Consider the following 15,153-nt stretch of genomic DNA (forward strand, 5'->3'; position numbering starts at 1 on the left):
TCTGTGCTGTCAAAAGTTAAAACTCTTCCAATATACATTTGTAATGGATGTATTTTCTAATTCAGATAATGGCTCTAACAGTGCCTTTTGAATCTCATTGATGTACAGAGAAATTTTCTACATTTTACAATCCACTGGGCTAGATTAGTAGCCTAGTGGTAAAGTGATTGTATACTAAATGCAAAGGTCTAGTTCAATCCCTAGTGCTGAATGAAGAAAGGGAGAAGGAAAGAGAGAGAGAAAGAGAGAGAGAGAGAGAGAGAGAGAGAGAGAGAGAGAGAGAGAGAGAGAGAGAGAGAGAGAACACCAATAAAGCAGGAGAGGAAGCAGTAGAATCCCATCATGCCTTCTGAGAGATGAGTGTGGCCAGTTCAGACCACAGGCTCCTTCTGAAAGATGAGTGTGGCCAGTTCAGACCACAGGCTCCTAGATCAACTTAAATATTTGAGCATTACCTTTCTTCGTGAAGGTATTCTCAAATATGAAGTTGCAGAATTTTATTCAAATCAACATTGGTGCATGAAGATTTGCAAGATTTCGGTGAAAGGGGAAAATATGTTAAACCCTAATGAAGTGAAATATTTCCTCATTAGTAGACCTGTATTACAAAAAAACAACTATTTCTGTAACCTGAATTTTTTTAATGTTTTTTAATGATCTATTTTACTTTATCATCAAAATGCCTGTATAAAATCCTTGATTTTTTGGTCTCTTGGTCCACAAAAGTTTAAAAATATTTATTATCTGATCCTTTACAGAAAATGTCAATCCCTAGCTTAAAGCACTGATCTTCAAGCAATCAAAATTTTACTTTGTATCCCCTGAAGTTACATCCCATAAATTTTGATGTCTTATATTTTCATACAATTTAGCTAAACATTTTCTAATTTCCATGTCATGTCTTTTTTAAGTTATATTATTTAGAAATTGGTAGAGCTAGCCAGTGAGCAAAAGTGTTAGTTAGGTACTGAGTTTGAGTCCTGATCTTGGACCAAAAAAGTATATTAGATAACTTTTAGACATGTAGAAAATTCCTTGTGACCTTCTATTCAGAGTCCTAATTAAGTTCCAAAGTGTCAGTCTAGAAATGTGTTTGCTTTCTATCAGCATGTAGCACATCTTGGCAGCTATGTATTACACACTTGAAGAAGTGTCTTCTGAGCTGGGGGTATGCAGATCACAATGGTCCTGTAATGTTTTAGTACCTACTCTGTTGAGTCCCAGTATCAACTAAGACCTAGTAAGTGTATTGTACTTTTTTTATATATCTTTCTTTATGGATCCAATATTTTGTTTTTTCTTTTTTCTGTGATTATGAGCAGATTAAAGGTAAGAAGAAGCTATGTTGAATTCTGGTTTCAGCAGTCTCTCTACTTCACTATTTTGTACCGTACTCCCTAGCAATTAAATTATGTCCACTTATACATGAGAATTTATATAAGAGGGAATTATTTTCCTAGCATTGGGTCACTGCTGTTTCTTCTTAAAACCTACCTTGTTTGTAATGGAAGGAATGAGTGTGAACACAGAGCAGTGTACTCTCAGGTCCACCCAGGTGTTTCTGAAGTTGCATAATTGCTGCAAGCTGGGGACCATGTGCATACTTTCTACCCTTACAGTTGTTTTGGAAAGACAATAGTCTATAAAAATAGAGACTTGGCTGAGCACCAGTGGCTCAGGCCTGTAATTCTAGCTATTAAACAGGCTGAGATGTGAAGATTGTGTTTCAAAGCCAGCCTGGTTTCCAGTTAACCACCAAAAAGCCAGAAGTGTGCTATGGCTCAAGTTCTTGCCTTGAGCAAAAGGAGCTCAGCAACTGCACCCTTGCCCAGAGTTCAAGCCACAGGACTGGCAAAAGCAAACAAACAAACATTAGATTATACAATACCCAGAGTGAACCTAATGGTCTCCTGACTGTTGGGATTTCTCAGTTTGGGTAAGGTAATATGTGGTTGAGCCGTTGTCACTTGGACTTGCCTCTTCTGTGTATGTAATATTTGTTAAGTGCTCATGTCTCTTTCCCTTTCTGTGGAGCAGCTGAATTACTAGGATGCCTTGGAAACAGCAGCCCGAGATGAGGGCCTTTCCCTGGATGTATCTACACATTCTCAGCTCCGAATTCTGGATGATGAACATCCCAAGGGGAAGTACCATCATGGCTTAAGTGCTTTGAAGCCCATCCGGACCACTTCCAAGTAAGAAGCTCTGAAGGTTCATGAGTCATCGGCAAAGCACCAAAAGCATTTTTGAAAATTTGGACTGAGATGAGGCAGTTGGGGAGATGTACTTTTAATCAACAGAACTGTTTACTGAAGTGTATTTTAAATATTGTCTTCTTGGTGTATGTTGAAGCTTTGTGACTCAGTTTCTCTTTACAGAAACCAACACCCAGTGGACAAAGCTGGCCTCTTTTCCTGTATAACATTTTCATGGCTTTCTCCTCTGTCCCGGGTGGCCCACAAGAACGGGGAGCTCTTAATGGAAGATATGTGTCCTTTGTCCAAGTTTGAGTCTTCTGATGTGAACTGCAGAAGGTAGGCGTCTCTGGTCCATCCTGGTTTCCACATACTGGATTCTAGGCCTAAGACAGGAGGGTGTGAATTCTGCAGCTGTCCTGGGTGGGGCGGTCTCCTAGGGGTGGCTTCCCCTTTGCTCTTCTGCTTTATTTCCTATTTCACTATAATACTATTTTAAGCATGGGCTTTCGATTTTGTGGCTGCCTTGTGACAGTATACATTTTTGTGGTAGCTGATTGTATGATTAAAATCTAGTTTGCTACTTTGCTTTTTACCACAGGATCCTTCAGAAAGGGTGGGAACCCTGACAAAGGAAGTTATCCCTAGACTTTATTCAGGGGTAGGCCTTTTGGGGGTGAAGGAAGGGCTCTTGTTCTCATCATTTTCTCTGTACCTTGGAATGCTCCCTATCTGGAATAAATAGGCACATACACAGGAAGGGACTTTTTCTCTAGAAGGTAAATACTATGTGTATAATTTTAAAGGAGAGACTTGTATGTGCTATGACAGAGCCTGCAGACAAGAAACTATGGAAAGGAAGCTAGGGTGTGTCTTTTTCTCTGAGGAGATGTGTAACAGGAAGACATGTGCTTTGTTAAAACTAGAGAGACTGCAGCAAGAAGAGCTGAATGAAGTTGGGCCAGATGCTGCCTCCCTGAGAAGGTTTGTGTGGATCTTCTGCCACATCAGGCTCATCCTGTCCTTCATGTGCCTGATGATCATGTAGCGTCAGTGGACCAGTAAGTTCTAACCATCCTTTCTGATGGTCTCCAGGAGCCCGGGCCTGTTCAGCTCTTAACTCTCTTGTTCAGTTACTGGGGTTATGCTCAATTTGGGGTAGTTAGCAGCTTTAGAGATACCTCATCTCTGTTGGAATGAGTCAGTGGCTTTGGGAGTAATGGTGGCTTCTCAACCACTGAAATGATGATGGGCTGTACTGGGAGAGAAGAAAGAGCTAATTTGCATTCCTAGGGTAGGAGTGAAACTGAACTGATCCTGGTTCTGCACAGGACTGTGCTTCTTGGTTGTATGTTGATGTGAAATAACAATCTGGACCTGGGCAGATGTGTCATGGCAGTATTGTGAACATAGTCTTACTTTGTATGCACTGTGAGCCAGCATGGTAACGTACCAAATGCCTGGAAGCAGAGTATCATAATTAACAGTCCTATGGCAAATGAACCCTCAAGGAGCTAGAGGATTGTCAGGGTTTTCAGAGTTTGACTTGGAGTCCATTTCAAGCTTTGGTGTATAGGGTAAGCAATGGCAAGTGTTAGAGTGTTAATCTTGGTATTTTCCTAGTCTAATAGAAGCAGAGTACGTAAGGGAGTCTTTGACAGTTTTCTTGGCACCTGTTTTTTTTTAATTAATTAAATTTTGTTGTCAAGGTGTTGTGTAAAAGGGGTACAATTACATAATAGGGCAGTGAGTACATTTCTTGTGATATCTTACACCCTCATTTTTCTTTCTCTTTCCTAGATCAGGTAGGCATATATACAATACCCAGTGTACCAAAATCATATACAGTAGCCACATGGTGTACGACAAAGGAAATTCACCTAGAACTTTAAATATAGCATCAATAATAGAGTTTGCTTATCCTTGTCTTATATGATCATACATATATAGCTGTTGAGCTATTGTGATCCACTGAGAGGTCTATTTTACACCTGTTTATGTTTAGTAGTTGTTTGGTTTTAGATACATAATGTAAGGTCGCTGACCCAAACCTGTGGAAGTACCATTTTACAAGATTTTTTTGTTTCGCAGACCTGGTCTCTACTGTTCCCCCCACCCACCAACCACCTTAACAGTCATATATCAAGGAGACCATGCCCCTTTGTTCTCTGTGTTCTAGGCTTGTCTTGCTCAACATTATTTGTTCAAGTTCTGATCATTTCCCTGTGAATACCAATATTTTATCATTTCTAATTGTGTATAGGTACCACATTTTTGGATCAATTCATCTGTAGAGGGGCATCTGGGTTGTTTCCATATTTTGAATATTGTGCATTGTGCAGTAATAAACATGAGATGTCTTTTTGATATCCTGAGACCTGTTGTTCAGGATAGATGCCTAGGAGTGGTATGGCTGGGTCATAGGTTAGGTCTATGTTGAGTTTTGAGAAACCTCCATACTGTTCTCCACAGTGGTTGTACTAATTTTCACTCCCACCCACAGTGGAGAAGGGTTCTTATTTCCCCACTTCCCCTCAAGCATTTGCTGTTGGCTGAGTTCAGAGTATAGGCCATTCTAACGAGTGAGGTGGTATCTCAGGGTTGTTTTGATTTGTATTTCCTTTACTGCCAGGGATGTTGAACATTTCCTCATATGTTTCTTTGCCATTTTTATCTCTTCTCCTGAGAAGTCTCTTTTTAGCTCTCTGCCCATTTAATAATTGGTTTACTGGGCTTGGAGGGGGTTAGTTTTTTGAGTTCTCTGTAGATGATGGATATTAGGCCTTTGTGTGTTGCTGGGCTGGTGAAGATCCTTTCCCATATGTTTGGCTGTCTTTCTAGTTTGGTGGCTGTGTCTTTATCTGTGCAGAAACCTTTTGCTTTGTGGTAGTCCCATTTGTCGAGTCTCTCCCCTATCTGTTGTGCCCCTGGGACTATATTCAGGAAGTTCCTTCTTGTGCCTATATGTTCTAGCATCTTTCCTACTCTGTCCTTCAGTAGTTTCAAAGATTCAGGTCTGATGTTGAGGTCCTTGATGCATTTTGAGTTGATCTGGGCATCTGTTTCTTACACCTTCTGTGTTGCCTTACATTGAGATTTTTTATTAAATCTATTCTCTACATATTTGCCTTGAGGCATCGGAGCAGTATTACTGATTATGCTGTGCATTTTCCGTGTGTGGGTAAGCTGGAGGCTCATGGTTTGAGTAAGTATATGTTTAAGATGCATGGTGGCTAGGTAGAACTAATTTATAGTTTTGATTTTTCTTTTCCTTCTCTTCTGGTTCCTCCCCTCCCCAAAGTTTGATGCCTTTTAAAAAGTTTTGACCTCTTTTGCTGAGGCTGAGAACACTATTTTTCTGGTATTTCTGGGGTTTTATATTAATTGACCAACTAACACACTTTTGTGTAAGTTTTATGTAAATGAGAGCCTGTAGCTGAGATATTATTTTATGTTATTACTGATCAAAATGTCAAACATTTTCTTAGAGCCATCTTTTCCAAGAAGAGCTTTTGTCCTAGTTTCACTACAGAGCTGGTAGCTGCTCTGATCGGTAATCAAATTCTTTCATTTGGATAGCATGGCATGAAGACAGGCTTTCTTGATTCCACTCTCCTCAAAAAAAATTCCATAGGTTTTGGGGATTGTTAATTTCTTTCCTTGAAAAAAATGTTACTTATGCATGTTCAGCTTGGTGGCTTTTAAGGTCACTCCCTTGAGCCTCAGCGGTTCAATCATGAAACAACTGGAAAAGCAATGGACACATATATTATAATAATAATTTAAAAATTATTGCTGCAGCTGTCTTTCTGAGACCTCTTTTCTTTTTGACTGGAAATAAAAGAATTAGGCCAGTTTGAGATTAGTACCAACAGTGAGCAAATTTCCTGTGAGCAGACTTGGATCCTTTCAGGAACATTCATTTTAAATTTTTGCAGATTTTCTAAGCTGGCATGATTTCAAACTGGCTTGGCCTAGTCTTACATAAGAACACCTTCCCCAGATTACACAGATTACAAGCTTTCCAAGTTATTTCTTGTTTCCTCATAGGTGTCATTGTGACCTGTTAGCCGAACAGACCAAATAAAGCACAACCAAGCCTGTGTGTGTGTGTGTGTGTGTGTGTGTGTGTGTGTGTGTGTGTGTGTGTGTGTGTGTTTAAATTGGCTGGCCATCTGATGCTGGGTATTCCTGTATCAGAATGATCGGGTTGGGCTATGCCAGGGAGTTAGTGACCCACGTACAGTTTACATAATCACAGTGAACAGAGTACCAGAATCTGTCCAGTTAGAGATGAAGAGTCAAAACTTACTAAACTAACAGAGATATTTTGGGGTCCTTTTAGACTCAGATAGTTCTGAAAAACCCAGGCCTTTCCTAGATGTCTCTGGACAGTTGGCATCTGCCTTAGATCCATCCACAAGAGAAAGCTGCCTGCAGCAGCACTGTCTTTTGGTGAATGTGAACTGCCCCAGGGCCTTGGGGGGAAAGACAGTGAAAAACATTTGAGTAGGTAAGTTCTCACCCTCCATCCTTCTCTCCATCTGCAGGTTGCTTGGTGCTGTCAGGATCTGGACTGGTGGGAGCCTCTGTAGTAGAACCAGTGACAGAGGCTGTTCTTTAGAATTTTCAGGATGGCTGTATTTTGTGCTCAGAATGAGAGAGTCAAGCCGGGCAGGATCTCTCACCAAGAGTTCAGGTATGGTAATGTTTATTCACTGGGAATCGCTTTCCATAGCCAGACAGCTATGCTGATAACCTCAAGTTTTCTCCCAGTTTGTTTAGACTTAAGTGATAAATGTGTAACTTTTTTTAAACTGAATTCTGCTTGGATATTTCAATAAAAACCTGTTTTTTCTTCTCCCATACAAAGTCATATCCATTGTCATTACTTTTGTTAAAACCCTGAGTTGGAAGTTCTTTAATCTACTGTTTCCTCTTTCCCTCCCTTTAAAGTTTTACATAGTGTTAATATTGGCTCTGTCTTTTGCCTTCCCTGCTTCTACCCTCTGGGAGAGGCTAGTGCTCTTACTCAGTTCTGAAAGGGGCACTGTAAAAGGATGGGAAGGAAAGAGCCCAAACAACAGCCTGCTGTCCTTGCAAGCCTTTCCTGGAGACTGGCCCACAGTGCCTTGGTGTGTGAGAAAGGGCTTCATCTGGTGCCATCTCCTGAGTGCTTCACTGGAGGAGGAAGGGCTCTGTGACTCAGGTCCATATTTTGGATGCATACTGGAAAAGAAGCCAATCTTCTTGGTAGTAAACCAGCAACCCATGCTTGTGTGCAGTGGGGAACCAATCATTGTATTTAAACCTAAAAATAAAAATTGGAGGGAGGGCAGAGATAGAATATAGTAGTTCTTAGAATCAGAACTCCTCTATAGATTGAGTTATAGAGCATGACATAAGTCTCATTAATGAAAATCTCCTAGGGCCTAGGAAACATGTGATATTAAGCTACTTTTGGGAAAACAGAAAAATACAAATTAGCTCAGAGTCTGGCTTCTGAAGATCAGCATTAGATATTGAAGACAATTGTGCCTCTGTTTCTGTCTGTGGTTCAGTGCTGGCTTATAGCCGTGTTAACCTTTGCTGTAAGAAAACAGGGTAGATGGGTGGGTGGGTGGGTGGGCTTTGAGTTTACTCTTTTTCTTCCTTAGGTTAGGGGATTGGTTTGGCTTTCTTTTGCTGTGGTATGTTTTGCTTCATTTTTGCCAACCTCAACCTTAGTTTTAGCTACACGGACTTGAAGAGTCCAAAGGATGCCAGCCCTTTTTCTTCAAGCCCTAGAATTTTATATTTCATCATGAACAAACATAGCTTCCACGTAGCATTGTGTACCAACAGCACCAGCAATTATAAACAGAGTGCCTCTTTAGGGACTTTTTAGGATTTTCTTTTAAATTCTCTTTCCTTAGCAGCAAGGTCTTTATTCCTAGAGATTTTACTCCGGTGGAGAATCACTGCAGCTTCAGGACCTCTAACAGGTGAGTGTCATCATCCTGATGGACTGCCTCGGACTCTGGAAACCTATTGCTTCTGTTTTGTATTTCCAATGTGGGTAGTTATGACAACAGCTGGAGACCAGATGACCTGTTAGGTGCTAGCCCTCTGTAACTGAACTCTGTATATTTCCACTGTATGTTACTACAATGCTTCTGCCTTTGTACAGTGTTTGTGAGATGGTCTTTGAAGATGGTACCTTTATATATTTTTTCTTTCATTTTCAATAAAAACACATTATCTCCACCTCTTGGTATTTAATACTGTTGCTGAATGTGCCTGTGTGAGTGTGTGCCCCAGCATTGCAGGACCTCAGAGCTGGAGGTGGTCCATGGTGGTTCTTGGGTGCTGGCCGTTCCCTCCCTTCAGGTGGAGTTAGACATATGCTACCTGAGGTAACATGTTTTTGTTCTTGGGAGGGAGTGGGTGTAGGGAGGGCCCAAGGGAGGGTCTCTAGAGTTGTTTTGGTCTGCTTTGATTACTACTTCTGTACTATTAAACTGCTGATGTTTATTTTCAGGAATGTTTTGCAAAGGCACTTCTCACTCTTCCCCAGTACAACTGTACATACACTATTCCTTTTTATCAAATAAGCACATTTGATTGGACCTGGGTAACTGGGTAGTTGGACCTGGGTAACTGAAGCTGAAAGTCAGGACATGGGGGATGCCAGGCGAATGAACTAAAAGGGTATTTTATTTTAGGAGGGCCAAGGTTTTTATACCATTTCAGAAACAGGATCGTAAGACATCGGTTTACAACTTCAGGAGTAGAGATCAAGTGGCAGGATATTTTACATATCAAAGCATTTGGTATTTACTATTACAGTACTACTTACTGTAGGTACACTGTTCCTTTTTATCAAATAAGCACATTTGAAAGGATACAAAGAAGGGTCTTAATTTCATTTAAAGAAATCTATCCATGTGTGGAGATACTGGAATTAGGTCAAATATACACTTTTGAATGAACATGTATTTAGAATGAACTTCAGCTCATAGACAGGTCTATGTTACATTAGAAAGAGTAATGGTTATGATGGTGTCCTTAAGGAAAAAGTTTCTAATCTGGCCTGTGCAATATCCTGGGTCAGTGATAGTGGGCAGGGTGTCTGTAACATTTGGTTTTCCAAGAAAGATTTTTTTCATTGCTTGAACCCTGATGTCTGTGGTGTGAAGCAGACTACTCTTTCTATCCTAACATAGCACTGTGACACTGGGTGTTGTTGCTGTGGGGATGTTGGCAGCTACATATATTTCTCCCTATAGGCCTTTGTGGTGAAACACCTCTTGGAGTATACCCCGGCAACAGAGTCTAATCTGCAGTACAGATTGCTGTTGGTACTAGGCCTCCTTCTGACAGAAGTTGTATGCTCTTGGTTACTTGCACTGACTTGGGCATTGAATTACTGAACTGGTGTCCCCCTACAGGGGGCTATCCTCACCATGGCATTCAAGAAGATCCTTAAGCCAAAGAACATTAAAGACAAGTCCCTGGGTGTGGTGAGTATGCCCTACACAAAGCCCTCTTAATGAGGACTCCTTTCCCCTGGGGTCACTTTTTACTGAGATCCTCCTGAGACAAGTGGCAGTAGCCTGTGTCCTCAAAGTTCTCCTCACTGCTCTTTGTATCTTTAGCTCATAAATATTTGCTCCAACGATGGGCAGAGGATGTTTGAGGCAGCTGCTATTGGCAGTTTGTTGGCTGGAGGACCTGTTGTTGCCATCTTGGGCATGGTTTATTATGTGATCATTCTGGGACCAGCAAGCTTACTAGGCTCGGCTGTTTTCGTCCTCTTTTATGCAGCAATGGTGAGTAAGCCTTCTAGCTGTATTAGGACAGCAATTCCTCCTTGGGAAACTAATACCTTCAAGGGAATTATAGTAGACTTCATCCTCTGATTGGAAACTTCCCCAAGAAGCTCCTTGGATTGCGGAAGTCTAGAACTAGTCCCATGTGGGTAGAAACTCACTTGTGAGGAAGAAGTTATCACTTGCAAAAAGCAAGTGGCAGTGGCTCCTACAAACGAGGAGTCTGAGTGAAGGAGAAATCCAGCAGGTAAATGTTGCCCTGGATAACATAGTAGTGTCTGAGTTACTTCACCTCCAGTTGGTATTTTCAGTCCTCCTGCCCCTGCTTTGGTAGCCCTCAAAATCTGCAATCATAGTGAGAATAAAGAGTACTTTGTCAACACTGCCTTACCAGAGACAAGAATTAAATAATTCTTAATTATAATGAAGTTCCTTTTATTAGAGAAAAAAGAATACAACTACATAAGAGCCAGCATGTCCCAGAAAACAGAATTATATGCTCATTTTATTCAGAGTGATTTCCAGCAGGTCAGGCAGTCCATTTTGAATGAACTCTGATCTGGCTTTTCCTTTCAGATATTTGTGTCACGACTTCAGGAGAAAATGTGTGACTGCCACAGATAACCATGTCCAGAAGATGAATGAAGTTCTCACCTATATTAAATTTATTAAAATGTATGCCTGGGTCAAAGCATTTTCACAGAACGTTCAAAATGAGTTTAAAAAATATCTTGTGGGGCTGGGAATATGGCCTAGTGGCAAGACTGCTTGCCTCATATACATGAAGCCCTAGTTTCAACTCCTCAGCACCACATATATAGAAAACAGCCAGAAGTGGCACTGTAACTCAAATGGTAGAGTGCTAGCATTGAGCCAAAAGAAACCAGGGACAGTGCTCAGGACCTGAGTTTAAGCCCAGGACTGGCAAAAAAAAAAAAAAAAAATACCAGTCACTCATGCCTGTTATTTTAGCTGCTCAGGAGGCTGAGATCTGAGGGTCATGATTCAAAGCCAGCCCAGGCAGGAAAGCCTATGAGACTCTTATCTCCAGTTAACCACCAGAAAACTGGATGTGGTACTGTGGCTCAAGTGGTAGAGTACTAGTCTTGGGCTGAAGAGCTCAGGGACAGTGCCCAGGCCCTGAGTTCATGCCTCAAGGCCTACCAAAATAAATAAATAAATAAAGGTGTGTGTGTGTTTCTGGATTCTTTGGGTTTGTTCATTCCCATACTTTGCTTCCTGAGCACATTAGATACTCAGACTTCTTAGGTCTACAGTTCTAGCATCATAAAAACTTTATGTTCAAAAGAAGTCTTAAAGATTTGAACCCATCACTCCATCTTACAGATGTGGAACTTTAAGACCTAGGAAATCATTCATTTTTCCAAAATAACTCGTTCGAATAATTCAGCTCTTTACGTTGTTTCCTCCTTCCCTCACACACTTCCTCAACAAGAGTTGAATTAGCAAATACTTAAGAGAAAAAAGAATCAGGTCCTGAGTCTAAGCCTCAATACCCGCCCCCTCACCCCTCAATTGACACCACCCTCCCACCCGCCACACACATAAACCTTGAATTTGCATCAGAGGTATTAAAGGGCAATTTTAAAACATAATTGTGGCTAGAGTAAGTCTTACTTGACAGTGGAGGAGCAATGTCCCAAGATTTCTTTTGACTCTCTTTGAGGCTTGCTTTCTTTTGATAGAAATCTGAGAGGAGGAGCATCAGATATTGGAAAAGGTTGGGTACTTTCAGAGCATCACTATTGGCGTGGCTCCCATAGTAGTAGTGATCACCAGTGTAGTGACATTCACCATTCACCTGACTTTGGGCTATGATATGACAGCAGCACAGGTTAGAGAACCCTCAGGAAAGAGAAGTTTTAAAAATACCATCTAAGAAGGTATTCTGGTCCTCTTGTTTACTGCATTTCAAGGTTGTCCCAAGAACTGTATTTATTTGTGTGTGTAAGTGATGAAGCTGAGATGAAGACCAGGGAACCAACTCTTGCGCCTAAGTATATGGGCTACTTCTAGTCGATCTGAGGTTTGGGGGTTTAAATTTTTGGAAATACAAATCAACCACAATACAATCTATGGTTCAGATTTACTGACAATTTTAGTTGAAGGTCTTATAAACACTACCCTTTAAATAATGTATCTGAAATGTAGTTACATTTGCTATTCAATTTTGCAGTCTTTCTGCTACCTGAAAGGAAATTGGTGAGTGATTTCAGGCTCACTTTCTCTTCTTTTCCAATTTTAAGGCTTTCACAGTTGTGATTGTCTTTAACTCCATGACTTTTGCTTTGAAAGTTACACCATTCTCAGTGAAGCCCCTTTTAGAAGCATCAGTTGCTGTTGACAGATTTAAGGTAAGTTGCTCCTTGCTCCTCCCTGGTGTCAAGCTGTGCCTGCCACAAGTAGTGGCCTCTGTTCCAAGGAACTCTGAAAGACTCACTGCTCTTTGCCTTGTGCCCTTTGGCATAAAAGCAGCAAGGGAACAATAAAAGAGACTGAATTAAAGAATAAGGCTAGTTACTTTTTAAACTTAAAGTAAATGTTTCCTTTACTGAATGTTCTGGTTCTGGGCTCAGTGTCCCCTCCCCATAATGAGCCCCCTTGCCTGGCCCTGAAATGGATGTATGTTGTCACTTAATGGCTCTGACATAGTTTAAAATGGTTTTCTTCCCCTTCTTCCTATCATTTTGATTGATTAATATGCTGAGTCTTTTTTTTATATTTATTTTTCTTGCCCTGTGATTATCTGCAGTAACTAAGTCAACTGTCAAGATGACAATCATTTTCAAGGAGTTCTTTATATATAACTACCTCATTTTCAAGCTGGAAGCCACCATGAAATCCAGAAAGTAACAAGGTTTATTATATAGGTATGAAAATCACATTCAAGTAAACTAAGAAAGTGACCAAGATTAGCTAGTAAATGAAGAATCCAGAATTCAGTCCCCACATTCAATTCATAGTATAGTTTGTTATCTAAAGCACAAAATCTTCCAGTTTTTTAAAACTAATTACTTTGACATTTTGATCTTTGCACAAATAAATTCCATTGTACAAATAGCATTGAAGTACACTAAATTGTAAACTAAATTTTTAAATGAATTGTCATGGAAAGAAATGACATCCTTAATGTCCTTAAATTACAATGTATTCCTTTCTTGAGATAAAGTATAAGGAACAGAAAAACTAGTTTTTGAAGCACTCAGGCTGTGTAGAAAACCTCTTCACACAGTGTAGTTAAAAGAGCAATCCACACAATGAAAACTGGGGATTCTTCCATTTAGATTACTCAAAGTGACATACATGTATTGAAACGACGTTTTCACCCATTAAAAATAAGTACTCCCCGACTGTCTAGAAAATTGTTTTTGTCACAGTAGAAAACAGAGGTTGAAATAAGAGACATTTAAATAATTATTTTGCTTACTGAGGTTGCTGTAGCACTACAAGTAGACTTCAGGTCACCTTAGAAAATCAATAATTGAGAACAAGAAACTGAATTGAGAACAAGAAAAACAAATAGCATGTTTGTTGTTTTTTCTTGTCTAGAATGGATACGTGTAGTATGGATATTCTGACTTAATTATTGTGAGCACCTTTAACCTAAATTGTACCCTACTGCTCACAAATTATACTTTACTAATCACATAATAGTGGTTATGTACTCTTCTAAAGTAGATTCATACAAACAGTCACCCCAGGTTGTAAGACTTAATGTGAACACCTAGTCAACTTTGTTTTTACTACGGAGCTGTGTGGTACTACTCAAATTGTTCAACCATGCTTCAGTCTTCAATTTTCGATATGAATGGGAAGGATAAAACCCATTTTTGCCTTGCTCATTTTGTCGTTATAGAGTACAACTGCCTCTCATTTCTTGTTGGCTTCTCCAGTTGTAACTTTTTATTTTTCTAAAGAGAGCCTCAGAGGAGATAAGCAAAGGGCATTTAGTGCAGTAAACATGATTCAATTTACTTCCCACATGACTTGCCAAAAATTTGCCTCCCACTTAGGGAGAGCCAGTGTCTGGCTTCTCATCAACTGCCATAGATTCTCTGTGGGTACAGATAGGCTCAGTGCATACTTTGTATCTCTGCACAACCACAAAATATATTTATTAATCGTATTTCTTTCCTAATACCCAGAACTACTCAAAAATTTGCTTTTCCAGACTTTTCTGCTCATCCAGCCTTTCGTCCTGTCTCTACTCTCATCGTCTTTAATTAAATGCTTTTCTATTTCTGGGACAGTGATGAAAAAACATGGACTAGCCTGTCATTTCTACAGCCAATATTCTATGTTAGATCTGACCATTCTTTGTCCTTTTCTGTTTCCTTCTTTCTTTTGTTTTGTTTTATTTTTTTTTTTGCCAGTCCTGGACCTTGAACTCAGGGCCTGAGCACTGTCCCTGGCTTCTTTAAGCTCAAGGCTAGCACTCTGCCACTTGAGCCACAGTGACACTTGTGACCATTTTCTGTATATGTGGTGCTGAGGAATCGAACCTAGGGCTTCATGTATGTGAGGCAATCATTCTTGCCACTAGTCCATATTCCCAGCCCATGTTTCCTTCTTTCTTGAACTGCAGTTTTCTTTTTTCTCCAACAAACCATCTCTGCGGTACACCTCACATTTTCCTACCTTTCCACATCTACCCCTGTATGTCTACAACTCCAAGCCTGTCAAAATCTTAATGAGATAAACAGATCCATCTAAAAATCCAACTATGAAAAGGATTCCCTCATCTCAAAAGAGGATGTCTCCCTCTCCTAGCTTCCTATCACAAGTTGCTTCTATACATGCACTTCAGCTAGTAACTTTCTGCCTTATCACAAAAGCACGATTAACTTGGTGTTTTACTTCCCTAGTATGTTCTTTAACTTTGTATGTGCCTGTCCTGTCTCCCCAGGTATAGTTTTAACTGTTTTCAGGAAAGGCACTATAATATCACTTTCTATAATATATTGCCTCAATCTTCAATGTATGGTGTGAATGGGAAGGAGAAAACCCATCTCATTTTTCTGAGCCGTATTCATTTTCCCTTTTATAAAGTAAAACTACTTCCTATGTCTTGTTGGCTTTTCTAGTTGTAACCTTTTTATTTTTCTAAATGAGGCCTGACAGGAGAT

The 15,153-nt window shown here is 40.1% G+C and overlaps 1 pseudogene; it reads left to right on the forward strand.

Moving 5' to 3' along the window:
• The first annotated feature begins 396 nt into the window (after positions 1–396).
• On the forward strand, positions 397–14,939 carry LOC125366915 (annotated as a pseudogene).
• The last annotated feature ends 214 nt before the right edge of the window (positions 14,940–15,153 follow it).

The sequence above is a fragment of the Perognathus longimembris genome, chromosome 18, assembly GCF_023159225.1.
Source record: "Perognathus longimembris pacificus isolate PPM17 chromosome 18, ASM2315922v1, whole genome shotgun sequence".
In the NCBI taxonomy this organism is placed as follows: domain Eukaryota; kingdom Metazoa; phylum Chordata; class Mammalia; order Rodentia; family Heteromyidae; genus Perognathus; species Perognathus longimembris.